The sequence below is a fragment of the Suncus etruscus genome, chromosome 7 (genome assembly GCF_024139225.1).
Source record: "Suncus etruscus isolate mSunEtr1 chromosome 7, mSunEtr1.pri.cur, whole genome shotgun sequence".
Taxonomy (NCBI): Eukaryota; Metazoa; Chordata; class Mammalia; order Eulipotyphla; family Soricidae; genus Suncus; species Suncus etruscus.
Genome location: NC_064854.1, coordinates 79,267,639 through 79,285,698, shown reverse-complemented (window position 1 = coordinate 79,285,698; position 18,060 = coordinate 79,267,639). Strand labels below are relative to the sequence as shown.

Genomic DNA, 18,060 nt, shown 5'->3' with positions numbered 1-18,060 from the left:
ACAGAGGATAGTTTCTCAACCTCCTCCTATTGAGAACTTACTGGAGAACCAGAGGAAAGATCAAAATAATTTTAAGACCTCTGAGACTGAGACACTTAAACCATCACAAACCTTTCAGACTCTGCCTTCATCTCCAGTTCTGGTCCCTAAAGAGTCTTTGACCTCTTCAGAGGTCAAGGAGAATTTGCTTAAAGATTCTACTTCAGCTTCTCATCATGGACAGGATGCCATCCTCTATCTTCAAACACAAGTGGCTGAGATGTCCAGAGTGATACAGGACCTGCAGTCCAGGAGCTGTTTTAGATTTCATCATTCTAGGCCAAGTGAGAACTCATCAGTTCCTTGGGACATCTCCACCTCCAAAGAAGAAAATTTATCTACAGTTGAAGAAGAAGCTGAGTGCAAATCTCCATCAGCTAATGACAAAGGGCAAGCAGCTGACCCAAGTCAGTCTAGTTTCACAGGTCTTTTGAAGAGAATGGAACAAAGAGGTGTTATAAAGAGAGTAACATTACAGTCTGAAGCAGAAGCATGTGAAGGAAAATCTGAATATCTGACTACTAAGAAGAGACTTGTTCCTCCATTACATCCACTTTTGAGAATTGCAACCACCGAAGTTTTTAAAGACCCAGCTGATTGTCATCCTTCTTCCTTCATGGGACACAGGGTATATCCTGTGGCCAAGGACACATCTCCTTTCCAGCCAAGTCCACCAGCTGAGGGCCCTATTGTAGAAGCTTTAGAGCACAGCAAAAGAGGAAGCACATCTCCTCTAGATTCTACCTCAAAAGAAATGGAGATTATGGGTTGTAGATTTTACCATGCTGCTTCCATTGCAGCACGAGCTGCTAGCTACATGGCCTATATGACTCAGTATCAACGTAAACTGTGGGAAGATATGGAGGATCTGGTCCATGACCCAGAGTTTGATCGTGGGAAAGCAAGGTGTATAATATCTGATGGTATGGATGCAGGTCTTTGGCAGCTTTGTACGACTAGAGATATAATGGATTCTGTTGTCAGAGTGATGGCAATGGCAATAGATTACAGAAGGCAAGCCTGGCTCCGACTTACATCTCTCACTAAAAAAACCCAGGAGAAGATCTCACACTTGCCTTTTGATGGTACTTCCCTCTTTGGACATGATGTGAATGCTATAATTGCAGAAGAAAACAGTATCAAAGAACATGACTATAAAGAACACAACAAATACTATAACCAGCATCGATACTTTTACAGTCATGATCAGAAAGCACATTATCACAATAGAGGATACTCTAAAGGGGATTGGTACAAACCTCGAAACCATCCCTATAGATATAGAAAAAAGGGAGAGTCACCAGAACGCCATGGGTATAAGAATTAATCCATGTCATATTCAGCAGTATATTCCTCCAGGAACTTAACTATTTTATTTGTTCTTCCCTACTCAAACTGGATCTTCACAGGTAGGGGGTTACTTCAGAATTTGATTGCATGTCTGGAATTACCACAATTAGTATTTGAATTCTAGACTTTTGGGAAGAAGTATTTCATAGACTCATATTCTATTGGCCAAATGAACAATTGAGATTTCCATGTCAGTGTTGGATAAGGCCTGTCCATTCTGGTGCAAAGTAAGTCCAGAGGAGGGGACCAAGGAATCTAAATCCTCATAATGAAAAATTTAAGGATTTGTTTGTTAGGAAAAGCTTACTGGTAATCTGAGAATTAACAGATTTTGGATTTGGAAATAACCTGCCACTAGATTTCTGTTTATTAACACAAGAAGCCAATCCATTTTTAAGTCATCAACACTTCATTGTTTAGGTTTCATCTTGTCATATCTTTGTAGAATGACAAGCCCCTGTGTGTGTGTCAAGATGATCAAATCCCAAGATCTTCAAGTTTCTCTAAAACTCTTTGAAACTTCAGCTCAACCATGAAGCTTTATGTTAAAAACTGAAATTCAAATAAAATTTTGCTAAATCCAACTTGCTTCCAGTGGTTTAGCTATGAGTCATGGGTCCTCTATGGATACCAGCTGGGAAATGACTTTACTACTTAAAAGAGCTCTTAGGAATTTTTACAGTGACTCTCTTTATCAAGACATCATGATGGCTATGGTCCCATCACTGCTCAAAGCAACATGTGAGAGAATTCTTGTTAAGACTTTGACCTATCCAGCTCTCAGCATGCTCTGAGAATCAGTAATGGTGGGGTGTTCAGGATACTATGGGCCTTCACCAAGTTGTCCTTTTTAAACTAGCCTGCCTTTTAGACAGCTTTTGAGCTTAGTAATTCTTCACACTAAATAGAAAAAGAATACACATTAGTGTTCTGGACATTAATGTTGATACCATCTAGGCTTGCAAATGAGATCTCTTAAGAGAGCAACAGTTCCAAACATGCCTGACAATCTGGTCCTTGGGTTTTAATGAAGCATGTAATCAATCCAGGTATTAAAGGAACTTAAGATTTAGCGTCTTAATACAGTAGGGAAAAAAAACATTTTCACAGTTATGTTTCTTGGATATCTTCAAATGGCATCCATTTAGTTTCTTAAAAGTCTAAAATCAAGACTTCAGTGACATATTCTTGGTTAATTAGTTCCTTAATCTAGTTAGATTTATTATGAGAGACAAGTTTTTACTCGTGACTGGTTCCATTAATAGTTCTCCACCATATTGGACCTGTCAGCAGATACCTCAGTTTTATGTTTCATAGTACCTTTTTCATCTCAAAGCAGTGACTACGGTGTATTAGCCCTTAGATCTTTGTCTTTGTAGCTTGATTTCAGAAAAGATGAAAATCAGGTTTAAGGGGTTTGAATACATCATCTAGTATTATTCCCTTGGCAGCCAAAAAATATATAGGCATATATATTTGGTTTGTCAAATATTTGCTTTAAAAAAATTTTTTTTAACCTACGTGATTAATATTTTGGGTCCATTTAGTGGAATGTAACTATTTTAAGGCTCTTGTGGTTCTGTTTCTTGCCGTAGTTTTTGCATAGTGGTAATTAACATTTTCCCTTGTGCTCTGCCTTACCTTTTATTAGTTTATAAGATATTTATACTCCCTCCCCATTATAACTAGATTTAGCATCATTTTTAACTACTTCCTTTTATTATAGACACAAATTTCCTAGTGGAAGTCATTATTCTATTCTTTCAGATAATTTTTAGAGTTCAATTCATCCAGTACTCTAGAAACTTTCAAATTGAACTCTAAAATGCTAATTACCTGGGAAGAAACAAGGGCCACAGAAACGACACACAGATATTTTGTAATGCATGAATGTAGTAAACCAAACAGTCCTACATACCCTTTGTAGTTTGTTCTCTGAAAGGTGACTAGATACAAAGATTCCAGAATGAGGGACACTTTGTAACTATCCATCCAGTGTCCTCAAACTACAGCCCACGGGCCACATATTGTATTTGTTCCCATTTTGTTTCTTCACTTCAAAATAAAATATATTCAGTGTGCTAGGGATTTGTTCATAGTTTTTATTTTTACTATAGTCCGGCCCTCCAACGGTCTGAGGGACAGTGAACTGGCTCCTATTTAAAAAGTTTGAGGACCACTGAATACTTATCTATACTAACTATACTTAACAGGTGTTCCTGGTTAGCTAAGCTGCTTCACATTGCTCCCATTTTTATAGTTTTCTACTTTGCTTCCTCCAATTAAATAAGGGGGAAGGAAGCTTGATTTTTGAGATACTCTTATTTTCCAAGAACCAACCTAAAACAATGATAATTGGAATTGTGATTCTCTGAACTGCTTTGGTGTATTCCATTTAACAATGTGGTTAAAACTTACCTTGGGCCAGAGTGGTGGCACAGCTAAAAGCGTTTGTTTGCCTTGTACGTGTCTGACCTAGGACGGACTGCAGGTTCACCCCCGGCGTCCCATATGGTCCTCCAAGCCAAGAGCGATTTCTGAGCACATAGCCAGCAGTAACCCCTGAGTGTCAGAGTGTGACTCAAAATTAAAAAGCAAAAAAAGCCCTCATCTTAATCATTTTTAAATGTACAGCTTAGAAGTATAACTATATGTTATGTTGCTCCTCAAATGTAAGACAATGTGCTCAAAATTGCCACTCTTAATTTATATATCTGAGCCACTTCAGACAATTCTGGGAAATCATTGAATAGAGAATGAATAGGTAAGAGTCTGGACAATTGGGTAGGGATGGGGGAACAAAGCATTAGAGTGGAAACAGTTTTTTTTTTTTTTTTTTTAGCAGCTAAGATTAGTTTCTTCACTACAGTAGAAACAGTATCCTTTACCTACTTTTTAAGTTATTTAAAAATTTTTCTCTGGCATACTTGAACATTTTGGTAAAATTAAAAATGGGGACTTCAGACAAGAGAGACATTTTCTGTATACTATGGAGTTAGATATGCTGATGGGTTTTAAGTGAGCCTGCCATCTGCAGAGCATGCAATGAAGTTTTCTGTAAGGCCAACCTCTAATGTTTTATATATGTCTTGATTTTCAAGAAGGCCTTGGAGTAATCTCGCATGTAATATTTGGTGTTCTCATATATATCAAACGATTGTTTGTCTTCAAGATATTTCTTGATTAAACATAAAATGTATGTGAAAATTATATGATTAAGTTCTTAGTTATTTTGTATAGAAAACTACTGTTTTCATTCATTGTTATATGAAGTGCCTTTTAAAATTTTACATTTTTGTTTAAAACTTAACATTTTGATGTCTTGCTTATGTTAATGATGATATTTGTATGAATTCTGTAGTATTTATTTAATCTGGTAGTTTACCTGTATAATTGCACTATCTAAATGTACTCTCCTGAAAGTTACTTTCTTTAGAGCACTATTGCTCCATTTCAGAGGGTATAGACTATAGAGTATACCTCTTCCCCTTTATTTAAATGGTTCTTTATAACATCAATAAATAGCTCAGTTTTCTGGGCTTATGAGGAAACTTTGTATTCTACCTGTATGTATTAGGTTTTCTGCTTGGTCATTTATCTCATAAAACCTAGATTTTAGCCATGGTCCTACAACTTACACTTGAGAAGTGAATGTGTTTATTTGGTAAGTAGAAACAAAGACATGTGGAAGAAGCAGTGCATTTATTGACACTTTATTATATTCATATTATATATTTATTGACATACTTGCATTTGCAATTTTCATTTACTGTGTGTCAGCTTCTTGATCATTATAATTGCCGTTTATTTACTTCTCCCTCAAAATGAGTTTGAGGGGACCATAAATTCTATAAGCTCTTGTAGCCTGTGTGGATACTATTTATACTTTAGTACTATACTAATAATCTACTGAATAATAACTTCAGTGACCTGATTATTCATGTCATGAAAAGTCCTATACATCCAGGATAACCTCTCATGTACTGTTAAGGAAGGAGGTTTGATTAGAAATAAAATTTAGCTATAGAGTCAGTCTAGCTATAAAATTGGATACTAAGAAGCCACATTCAGGGTATAATTAGGGTTCTGATGAAGTTTTGAGATTATAGATTAGATCTTTGTAAAGCTAATTTAAAGATTGCAATAACTTAAAATATTTTAAAATCTGAGGCATATTTTGGTCTCATTCTTGCACTGTTAGATATCCTTGTCTTTTGAAATTTATAATTATTTAAGGTTAGTTAATAATTTCTGTGGCATTTTATGTGTATTCATTGGCCTTATCTGTATAGTTTTTTAGCTAGTGGATGCATAAACCTATTTTCTTTTTTAACTTAATATACTGGTGGAATTTATCAGTAAACTGATACTGACTACAGTATTAAATGAAATCTTTTAGTGCATTTTCCTAGATAGAATGAGTTTTGTAAGCTATTGAAATACTCATTTATAGAATTTTCTTTCTTGGATGAATGATAATATTTTATTAAATCTTTTTACTTACTAATCTGTGGGTGGTTTTATACTACTTTGCCTTTTTATTTGCTTTGTAGAAATGAAATTTTTTGTACTATTGAGTTATCTCATTACTGACAGTTACTTTTTCCCTTGATTTCTGATCTGATCACAGTTCAACCAAGTTCTTTTTTGTTGTTGCTGTTTTTGTTTTTGTTTTTGGGCCACATACGGTGATGCTTGGGTTACTCCTGGTTATGTGCTTAGAAATCACTCCTGGCTTGAGGGTCCATATGGGACGCTGGGGATGGAACCCAGGTTCGTACTTGGTCAGCAGTGGGCAAGGCAAATTCCCTACCGCTGTGCTATCACTCCGGCTCCTCAACCAAGTTCTTTTGATGTTATCATATTCATTCAGTTTTTTAATTAATATCCTAGAAGAATATATTTTATTTCTTTAATCGCTTTGATGTAGTTAATTTTTTTAATTCTATCTGTTTATGCTAGGCAAGATATTGATGTGGCTTTATAGTTCTGTGTTTACATGCCATGGCATACCTTTTGCATCATTTAAGAGATTTTCAGTTTTCTCTTATAATGTCCCCCTCCCCCCCCCCCCCCATTTTAAGAAAAAGGCACCACGGGGCTGGAGAGATAACACAGCGTGCCATATGGTCCCCAGTGCCTGCCAGGAGCTATTTCTGAGCAGATAGCCAAGAGTAAGCCCTGAGCACTACCAGGTGTGGCCCAAAAACCAAAAAAAGAAAAGAAAAAGGCACCGATTTGTCTCAAGTGATTTCAGGCTCTTGTTCTGTGGCAGTATTATTTTCTCCTGTCTACTTGTTCACATGTGTATTTTTATATGTTGTTTATACTCATTTTTATTTTTCTTATAACAAGTTTGAAGCCCTCACCATGCATATATTAAAAAGCATGGACATATACTGTATCTTAAAGTTAACTAGTTTTATCAAGGTGTTAAGGGCTTTACCATCTATTTCACATGGTCTATGGATTTTTTTCTGATGGCCTTGTTAAGAATTCAATAAGAATTCTCAGGTTGTACTTTATTTTAAAAAAAAGAGAACAAATGATTTATGATGGTGTTTAAGATTTTAAGTTCTTTTAATGTTACTGCTTTGTGATTTCTGACAGTAATACCTTCCTAAGATTTTTATATGCTATTTATTTTCTTGAGCTATAACATGCTTTTTTTTAAAATTTCAATTACCAGTAAGTGTATTTTACAAAATTCAGTTTAAAGGGCTATAATCAGACCTCTTGTTAATTCTCACTGTTGACATGTTTCACATTATCTTGATTCATTTGTATGTTTAAATGTTTGTCATGTTGGTGACTCCTTTATATGCTTTTAATGAGTAAGATATGATGGTGAATTATTTTTTAAGTCAAAAAGTACCGTATCTGTGTATTTCATTTGTTTTTTGAATATTAAATTTTATATTTAATTTTTGAGTATTATATTGAGCTTCCTGCTAGTAGATATGCAAGTTTGGGTAGAATATATAGTTGATTATCTAGATTCTTAGCAGAGCTGCATGCATGTTGGTCTTTGTTTATTGACTTCTAATAGCACCTATTTACTTTTCAGATCTTGGAATATTTTGACAGATCTTGGAAGCACTTGATATTGTTGGATCTTATTTTTCATATTCTTGCTGATGACAAAATGCTAGAACTTACATTTATATGGCTTATATTTACTAGCTTCTTTGCTGGTAAATATGTGTCATTCTTATGACAGATATTTACTTATTTTGAGAAAAAAAAGTTTGAAATATAATTTAAAAGCTTGCTTGAATCGTAGTATAGAACTTAGAATATATGCTTGATCTTTTAACTAACTTGACATATTCTTCTTCCTGGAATTCTCTCATCCCTTAGTACTTAAAATATCAACTAATCCTCAGTTCTGAAGTAAGATAAAAAAATCTTAATCTTTTGTAGAAGATTTCACTGTGACAGCTAAGATTATTCTTGGCTTTTGTTTTATTTTTATACTCCATTTTTGCTAGTGATTTATTTATCATTATGCTTAGGTATTTTTTCTTTGATCTTTATGTTTGCTGCACCTATTTTATTTTAGTTAGACACTTAAATTTTTTGCTGTCTTGGCATCTTGGAGGAAACTACCTTAGTGAATGGATCAGCATTCTTTTGAATTCCAAAGATAGATGAATTTTAGCAAGGACCTACTCAGGCTTTCAGATTTCATTTTTCTTTTCTCTCTCTTTTTTTTTTTTTTTTTTGCTTTTTTTTTTTGGGCTGCACCCTGTAAACCGGGGATGGACCAAGGTCTGTCGTAGGTTAGCATGTTCAAGGCAAACGCTCTGCCGCTTGCACCACTGCTCTGGCCCCTTCAGTTTTCTCTTATTCTCTTAAAATTTACTTAATTTGGGGAACTCATATCCAGCAACTCAGGAGATAATTATGGTTCTGCACTCAGGAATCATTCTTGGCAGTGCTTCAGGAGGACCCTAGGATGTTGGGGATCGAAACCAGGCTGGCCACAAGGCAAGCAATCATCCTACCTATGCTCTGTACTATTAGTCCAGCACTAGCTTTCTTTAAAATTAGCACTTCAAAAACTCAATGTAGATTTTTTTGCAGTAGTTGTGTTGTTTCTATCCATGTTGGTAGATTTCTTCTTACTGTGGGATGGTATTGAGTATAGAGTTGCATTTTAGGATGGATTTAATAGAATGTAAAATTTTATTTCATGTTATTAGCTCATGTTCATCTTGTTTATAATTTTTAAAAGACAGAATCATTGAGCTTTGTTACAAGTCATTAATGGACTAAGTTATTTAAAGACATTTAAAAATAATTTCTTGGGACTGGAGCAATAGTATAGCAGGTAGGGTGGTTTGCCTTGCATGCAGCCAACCTGGGTTCGATCCCCGGCATGCCATATGGTTCCCCAAGCCTGTCAGGAGTAATTTCTGAGTGCAGAGCCAGGAAGGAGTAATTTCCGAGAACCACCGGGTGTGGTTAAAAAACAAAATAAGACAACTTTCCTTAAGTGCAGGCTAAAAATGTTCATAATAACCATAAGAAAAGAATAAAAATAAAATCTAGAATGAAGATTTAAAGTATTAGGCATATGTGTGAGTTTTTGCTGGATGATTTGTTGTATCTTTGCTGGAAGTAATTTTTTTTGATTTGTCAAGCATCATTTTATACCTCTCATATGAAATCATGAGAAAGGTCTGAGGAAACTGGGAGTTAGCAGACTATTAAGAAGAGAAAGATACTTACCTGGCAGGGGAGATATGATCACAAAGGTGGTTTCCCCAGGGCAAGGCTTATCCATTGCACTCCGGATGTGCTGACCCCTGCGATTTCCCCAAATGTGTGGGGGACTGCGTTCGTGCTCTCCCCTGAGAAAAAGTAGAGAAAAAAAAAAAGAAGAGAAAGAAATAATCAATACACTGCAAGTGTTGTGTTTAGAGGAATGTTGGGAAGGAGGGTGTTGAGTGGGAAGGGAGGTCTTTCTGAATATGTCGGGCTAATCAAATCCTTAAGCTAGCTGAGAATTAGAATGCCATTTGGGAAAAATTGGCTCAGGAGAAATGGGAAACAGGTATTCAAGTGAAGGAATCTGGGGCTGGAGTGATAGATGTATAACATGGTGATGAGGCATTTGCATTGCATATGGCCAACCTAGGTTCAGTCCCTATTATTTCTATGGGTCCAAGTCCACCGGGAGTAAGACTGAGAGTGGAGCCAGGAATAATCCCTAAACATCACCAGATATGGCCCATAGAAACAAACAAGGAATCTGTATAGGTATGGAGAATATCATGTTTCTGGATTTAGGTATACAGTCTTTATGGGGGACATAAAGGGTATTGAGCTGAAAAGAACCATTTTTTTTTTTTTACCTATGAAAATATATTGGTTTCTGTCTACTCGAAGCCATTTTTTTTGTGACATCAAAACTAGTCTTAGAGGTTGTTTTGTTATCCTTAGTAGGACATCTAGAGAAATTTGGGATAGGGGGGTGCTGCTTCAGGACCACCTTTAAGTTCTCTTGTCAGTTACAGATAATTTGAGGGTGGACTTTGGTAAAAACGAAGATATTTCTAAGGATTTGATTTATTGGACTTCAGAGGTGCTTTGAGGACCTCTGAACTTTATGCCAGTGGCATCTTTTGTAGCAACTGAAACACATATTGTCAACGTTTCTTACATACTTTTCCATAGTACATCTTTCAGTAATATTAAAAGATAAAACTTTCATTGTTTGCTGCAAGTTTTATTTTTAAGGGACACTTTAAAAAAATCACACCTAAGTTTCAAGGTATTATTAGGTCATTTTTCCTAGGAGGGTATTTTATAATTGATTAGCATTTTACTCTTAAAAAGACAATAGTGGAAGATTCTTAATTCACAGATATGTGATACTAACCTTTATAACTGAGTAGAAACTTTACACAATGGGCTATATCTGTATGTATCTTTTTAGATTTGTTCATATAAAATATGTTTCATTGTACTTTGTATTTGTAAACAATAACTATTTGGGTTGGGAAGCAGATTGCGTTGTATAAAATGGGATCCTTTTTTTTGGTTCCAACACTTTGTTGCTTGAAATTAGGTAAATAAATATTGTATTGTTATGCTGTGTTTTTTTGCTTTATCTGTTTGAATATAAAATTCTTCAGAAAATTTTGTGTTGTTGTTTGTGTTATAAATTTGGGTAAAAGCGGGGCCGGAGAGATAGCATGGAGGCAAAGTGTTTGCCTTGCATGCAGAAGGATGGTGATTCAAATCCCGGCATCCCATATGGTCCCCCCAGCCTGCCAGGAGCGATTTCTGAGTGTATAGCCAGGAGTAACCCCTGAGTGCTGCTGGGTGTGACCCAAAAACCAAAAATTAAAAAAAAAATGGTGGGGGGGGGTAAAAGGGACTTCTGGTAAACATTTTTGTTTTTTGTAGAGGAGTAGGGGGTGTGCTGAGGAGTCAATTACATAATCTCACATATCATACGAGGTCAGTTCTGTACTGTATAGCTACAACTGGGCCCAGTTAAGTGACTTTTGGGAGTACAAATTTATGGCTAAAATAGGCCAGTGTTTTCTAACATGGACAATGCTGCTCCCTGGAGGTACTGGAATGATACACAATGGGTATTAGTACTTGAGGTTACAAAGCTCATGGGGATACTTTTGGTTTGTTCATCTAGACTAGCCTCGAAGGCTAGTCTATGGCTCGCGTGCCAGCGGTGGCACGCGAAGGCCTTGCAGCTGGTACGGGGAAAGGGGTCCACAGTTAAGATATGAGGCACGGCGGGAGGCGAGTGTGCCGATGTTTGGTTTGCAGCTCATCTGACAACGGCCGGACTGGCCCAATATTGGGAGGACCCGGCATTTTGCGGCAGTTTGGGCACTCGGGCTCAAAAAGGTTAGCCATCAATTGAAGGGTGCAGGTGGGGATGGAGCTTAGTAGATCTTTTTTTTCCTCTAAAGGGAGTTGTAGGCCCCTTTTGTTACCCAGTTGTCACCTTTGTTATAGAACAGTACTTCAGAAAAGTCAATAATTAGGCTTTGAAATTTGAGCTTGTGTGAAGTTAGTGTTTCAGATTATGTTTGGGGCAAATACGCAATGTTTGGTCAAGTTGTTTCACTTTTCAGTTGTTTGTTACTTTGAGCTCTTTGAACTTTGAGATCCCTTATAGAGACCATCAAAAGACTAATCCTCCCAATTGATACTTTTATACACAGAATAGGTGATATTCAGGGAGCAAATAAATAAACAAGACCTTAGTTGGTCTTTAATCTTTTGCCTTATTCTATATTCTTCCTTGTTCTTCCATATTCTTCTAAATTCTTCCCTGTTCCCTCAAGTTCTCTCTATTCTCTACTAACATGCTTTTTTTTTTCTGTTTGTTTATTTTGGGTCATACCTGGCAATGTTCAGGAGTTAGTCCTGGCCCTGCACTCAGGAACATAGGATCCGGGGATCAAACATAGATCAGTTAGGTTCAAGGCAAACACTCTACCTACCATTTTGACCTCTCTACTTAAGTACTTCTTAAAGATTAGTAATATCAAAACTTAAATAATTTGCTCATTTAAAAAAACCCAGCAAAATGTTAGGATGACAGAGTAGAATGAAATGTATTGTTCTTTGAAGTTATGCTTTTTTAGTATTGTGTGTCTAAGAAATTGCAGAAGCTTAATTCCTTTTAATTCTGAATTTCCTTTGACCTTCTCTTGGCAAGGATTTTTTGTTCATTTGTTTGCTTTGCCTTTTTTTTTTGTATGTGTATCAGACCCAGCGATGCAATAGGGTTTACTACTGGAGTTGATGCTGGGGATTGAACCCGGGTTGTGTCAGGCAAATTACCCTAGCCACTTGCTATCTCTTTGGTCCTTGGCAATTATTTTTAGAAAATTGATTTAACTACTTATGGCAGTAAGAACTAATTTTGAGGCTCAACTTTTGGATGAATTGACAGATAAGTTAATATTAAGGAGCTGCTTCTAATACCTTTAAAAAGTTAGTTATGGGGCCAGAGAGATTTACCTGGCACATGGCTGACCCAGGACTAAAGATGGTTTGATTCCCAGCATCCCATATGGTCCCTTGAACCTGCCAGGGACCATTTCTGAGTGCAGAGCCTGGAGTAACTCCTCAGTGTCGCCAGGTGGACCCAAAAACAAACAAACAAACAAACAAAAAAAAAAAGTCATGGAACCTTAGAAAAGTTTTATGCAAGTTTTTAGCTGGTTTTCTTAGCATTCAAACCAAGAGAAATAAAATGTATTAATTGAGATAATGGTAAGCATTTGTAATTATTCTTTCCTCTTTCTTATTCTCTCTCCTTTCTCCTCTCTCCTCTTTCCTTTCTTTCTCCTCCCCTCTTCAGTCACACAACTGATGCTTAGGGTTTATGCCGGCTTCTGCATTCAGGAGTGATTCTCTATGAACTTTGGGAAATCATGGGATGCTGGATATGAACCCAGGTTGGCCATGTGCAAGACAAATGCCTTACTCTGTTTTGCTTCAGCTCCCTGTAATAGTACCTTTTTTTTGGGGGGGGGGGCACGGGGATTCGAACCAACCACTTTTGGTCCTGGATCGGCTGCTTGCAAGGCAAACGCCGCTGTGCTATCTCTCCGGGCCCGTAATAGTACTTTTTTTTTTTTGGGGGGGGGGTCACACCCGGCAGTGCTCAGGGGTTATTCCTGGCTCCAGGCTCAGAAATTGCTCCTGGCAGGCACGGGGGACCATATGGGGCGCCAGGATTAGAACCGATGACCTCCTGCATGAAAAGCAAAGGCCTTACCTCCATGCTAGTACCTTTTAAAGATGCACTTACACTCCAGAATAAAATAAAGAGGAACTGAATGTCTTAAAAAAATTATTAAAAGTTTTTGTTATGGATCACACCCAGCTGTGCTCGGAGCTTCTGATTCTATATATCACTCCTTGGGCTCAGTACATTTTTCTTTTAATTCTCTTACTGGCCAAATAGTAAACTTTTGTTAGTTTTCCTTTTGTTTTCTGTTTTGGGCCACACTTGACTCATGTTTAGGCCTTATTCTACTGTGTTTTTCTGGCACCTAAAATTTCCTCTTAATTCCCCTAATTATATTTATCACTTATACTTCCAAATAAAACAATCTTATGCCTTTTTAAAAAATTATTTCTTGGGGCCGGGTGGTGGCGCTTGAGGTAAGGTGCCTGCCTTGCCTGCGCTAGCCTTGGACGGACTGCAGTTGGATCCCCCGGGGTCCCATATGGTCCCCCGTAGCCAGGAGTAACCCCTGAGCGTCACCGGGTGTGGCCCAAAAACCAAATAAAATAAAATAAAATAAAAAATTATTTATTGGGACCGGAGAGATAGCACAGTGGTAAGGAGTTTACCTTGCATATGGCCGACCTGGAAGGACCTGGGTTGATTCTCAGCATCCCACATGGTTCCCCAGCCTGCCAGGGGCGATTTCTGAGTGCAGAGCCAGGAGTAACCCTTAAGCACTGCTGGGTGTGGCCCAACAATCAATAAATTAATAAAAAATCAATAAAACATTATTTAAGTACCATGGTTTCAGTCATAGAATGTACACTGCCCTTCACCAGTGCTACTTTCCCGCCACCAATATCCTCCATTTTCCCCATCTTTGCCTGTCAGGCATTATTCTCTCTCACTAACATTGTCTTGGTCATTGTTAGTATATTTAGAGCCCTCACTGCTCTTTGTGGTGAGCTTCATTCATATCATAGGCTGGTCCTGTCAGCCCTTATATCTATTGTCTCTGGATATTATTACTATACTGTCTTTTATTTTTCTTGTATCCCACAGATGAGTGAAACTATTCAATGTATGTCCCTCTCCCTCTGACTTACTTCACTCAGCACAATAGTTTCCATGTCCATCTGTGTATAGGGAATTTTCATGACTTCATCTCTCCTGATGGCTACATTATATTCTATTATGTATATGTACCACCATTTCTTTAGCCATTTATCTGTTAAAGGGCATCTTGATTGCTTCTAGATTCTGGCTATTATAAATAGCACTGCAGTGAATATAGGTGTGCAGAAGGCATTTTTGTATTGTGTTTTTGGTTTTTGTGTCCCTAGGGTATATCCCTAGGAGTGGTATAGCTGGATCATATGGGAGCTCAATTTCCAGTTTTTTGAGGAATCTCCATATAGGCTGGACTAGAGGGCATTCCTACCAGCAGTGCTTGAGAGTTCCTTTCTCTCCACGTTCCCTCCAGCACTGATTATTCTTGTTCTTTGTGATGTTTGCCAGTCTTTGGTGTGAGATGGTACTTCATTGTTATTTTGATTTGCATCTCCCTAGTAATCTTATGTCTTGAAGAATACTTAAATGGGGGCCGGAGAGATGGCATGGAGGTAAGGCGTTTGCCTTGCATGTAGAAGGACAGTGGTGGTTCGAATCCCGGCATCCCATATGGTCCCCTTAGCCTGCCAGGAGTGATTTCTGAGTGTAGAGCCAGGAGTAACCCCTGAGCGCTGCCGGGTGTGACCCAAAAACCAAAAAAAAAAAAAAATACTTAAGTGATTATTTTTAAAATCAAAATGACAACATAGGGGACTCATATTAAATGTTTTGTTTAATTTCTTCAATTTTGTTAGTACACTGAAATTACTTTCCCAGAATTTTATTGATACACTGAAATGACTTCCAAATTAAATGTAAGGAAGCCCTATTTCAGAGTAATAGTACTCTTTCTTTGCATACAATAAACCTAGGTTTGATCCCTGCATCTTACATGATAAACCCCAGCCCCGCTAGTGGTGATTCCTGAGTCCAGAGCTGGGATTAAGCTCTAAGGACTGCTGGATGTGGCCCAAAAACAAACCCCAACAAAGCCGATTTCTTTTTTACTTTTATTTTTGTTGTTGACTGAGGTACTATGGTTTATAATATTGTTAATGATTTCTTGTGTACATTATTTCAGCACTATACCCACCACTAAACCCACCTCCCTCCTCTTTAGGTCCCACTGCTCCTCCCTTGTAACAACAGACTGCATAAACTCAAATTTTGTGAATCAATTCTCTCATTGTGTTGCCTTTGGCCCTTTGTTGATACCTTGCTGTGTATTTTATGTCCTACAGTTGAGTAAGATCATTCTGTTTCTGTCTCTTTCCTTCTGATTAACTTAGCCTGATATCTTCTAGTTCCATCCATGTTGTGGCGAATTGTGTGATTTTATTTTTAGAGCTACCTAGTATTTATTGTGTGTATGTGTGTATGTATATACATATAAATATAGATAGATATATATCCCTTAACTTCTTAAACCATTAATCTATATATAATAGGGTATTTGGATTGTTTATATATTTTGGTTATTGTACTAAGTGGTACTTAGTGTATATATATCCTTTTAAATGAATGTTTCTTTTGAATAAATGTTTCTGTATTTTAGGGATAAATACTAAGATGTGTTATCATTGGGCCATATGAAAGTTCAATTGCTTTTTTTTTCTGTGAGAGAGAGAGAGAGAAAGAGAGAGAGAGAGAGAGAGATCTATATTTGTTTTCATAGCGACTGAAAATTTCCACTCAGTAGATGAGGATTACTTTTTCACTACAATTCTACCAACAGGCTGAGAAAGCACTATTTCTTTCCTGCCCAATTTATATCTTATTTTCAGACTTGTAATTTTTGCCCTAATTTTACTAAGGTATATTAAATATGAACATAGCTCTTTAGAACAAATAATTCCTCTTGCTCCTTTACTTTTATAGATATATGTTTTCAGATATAAATAATATCCTGGACACACTCAAATTTGTTCATATTTTTCTTCTAAATACTTCTAAATAAAATTATAAAGAAAAGTATCTGAATTTAAGATCTCTGATTTGAAAACAAACAGGATTGCAGGTAGAAGTTGATAAAGAGGGGCCCAGAGAGATAGCACAGCGGTGTTTGCCTTGCAAGCAGCCGATCCAGGACCAAAGGTGGTTGGTTCGAATCCCAGTGTCCCATATGGTCCCCCGTGCCTGCCAGGAGCTATTTCTGAGCAGACAGCCAGGAGTAACCCCTGAGCACCGCCGGGTGTGGTCCAAAAACCAAAAAAAAAAAAAAAAAAAAAAAGAAGTTGATAATGATCAATCTCCTAAGGTTCTAGAACAGTTTTTTTACCCATGATATCCTTATTGTTTTGTAGCCTTTCAACTCTTGTTTATGGTTATGGATTATTTTATGTCGGATAGTATTATTGTAATCATTATTGCGATTCTATTAAAAAAGATAGTTCCAAACAATTTTACGGTGATCAAACCAGAGTGCCGTTTTAACCATTTCTGGCCTAATAACTTTCTGTTTAATTTTGTAAAGATCCCACAAAACTGCCCCAATCCTGCCAGATAATGAATTAAAGACTGTCCTGTGCATCTCTCCTGAAATAATTGGATAGCTTTTTCTTTCTTTTTTGGTTTTGAGGCCACACCCTGTGTTTCTCAGAGTTTACTCCTGACTCTACACTCAGGGAGAACTTCTGGCAGTGCCCAGGGGATTTTATAGGATTCTGGGGATCAAATCCAGGTTGCCTGAATGCAAGGCAAATGTCCTAAACATTGTACTATCCATCTTGCCCTTGATTGCATTTTCATATGTGTTATTTGCTGTTACTGTGAACTCTTAGTCTATTATTATTATTATTATTATTATTATTATTATTATTATTACTACTACTACTACTACTACTACTACTACTACTACTACTACTACTACTACTATCCCCAAGGGTGTTGAGGATGATTCCTAACTGCTTGGGAGTTGCACCTTGTGGGTGTTTAAGGCACAGTGTGGTGCTAAGGTTGAACCTGAATCAGTCTCCTTATTGTGGATGCTTAGTCTCTTTAATAGAATCTAATACATTCTTTTATATTTTTTATTATTTGCTTCATATTTGAATGGTCTTTATTGGGAAGGTTTTTGGAGCTTCTGAAGGAAAACTCAGGAAAGTGATAGATGATTCTACCATTTTCATATCTGGTTCCTCCTAGAGTTTTAAATTTATAAATTTGACCATTCTGAGTCTCAAACAATTGGTCAGGTTTTTCTTCCAAGCTCTTCTAAGGATTCCACTCAAAGATTTCTGTTGCACTGTTTTTTTTTTTTCAGTGGTTTATACTGTGACTTTATTTCACTCATGAATCTAAGATTTGTTGTCTTAATACTCACTTAACTTTTTTTACTTGTTAGGTTAGATTAGCAACTTCTTTTTTTTTTTTGTTTTTTTTTTTTGTTTTTTTTTTTTTGTTTTTGGGCCACACCCGGATTACTCCTGGCTGTCTGCTCAGAAATAGCTCCTGGCAGGCACAGGGGTCTATATGGGACACCGGGATTCGAACCAACCACCTTTGGTCCTGGATCGGCTGCTTGCAAGGCAAATGCCGCTATGCTATCTCTCCGGGCCCAGAGTAGCAACTTTTAAGCTTTTGACACATTGAACCTGAAACTGAAAGTTGTGCTGAAGAATAAAAGCCAACATATTTGCATTGTTAAAAATTTTGAAAGATTGGCTTGATGGTAATATCTTACTCAGAACAAAGCACCATGAAAAATTTCAGTATAAGATAATTGCAAAGTAAAATTGAATAAATATTATTATTAAATATATTTCTTAGCAGATGTTAAATTTTTTGAGAGGTGTCATGATTAGTGGTACTGTGTTAGGAATGAAATGTTACTGTTC

The 18,060-nt window shown here is 36.9% G+C and overlaps 1 protein-coding gene and 1 pseudogene across 1 annotated transcript in view; both read left to right on the top strand.

Moving 5' to 3' along the window:
• ZNF451 (zinc finger protein 451) overlaps positions 1-18,060 on the top strand; it is a 93,967-nt gene that overhangs the window by 11,325 nt on the left and 64,582 nt on the right.
• Positions 9,116-9,248, top strand: LOC126014897 (uncharacterized; annotated as a pseudogene).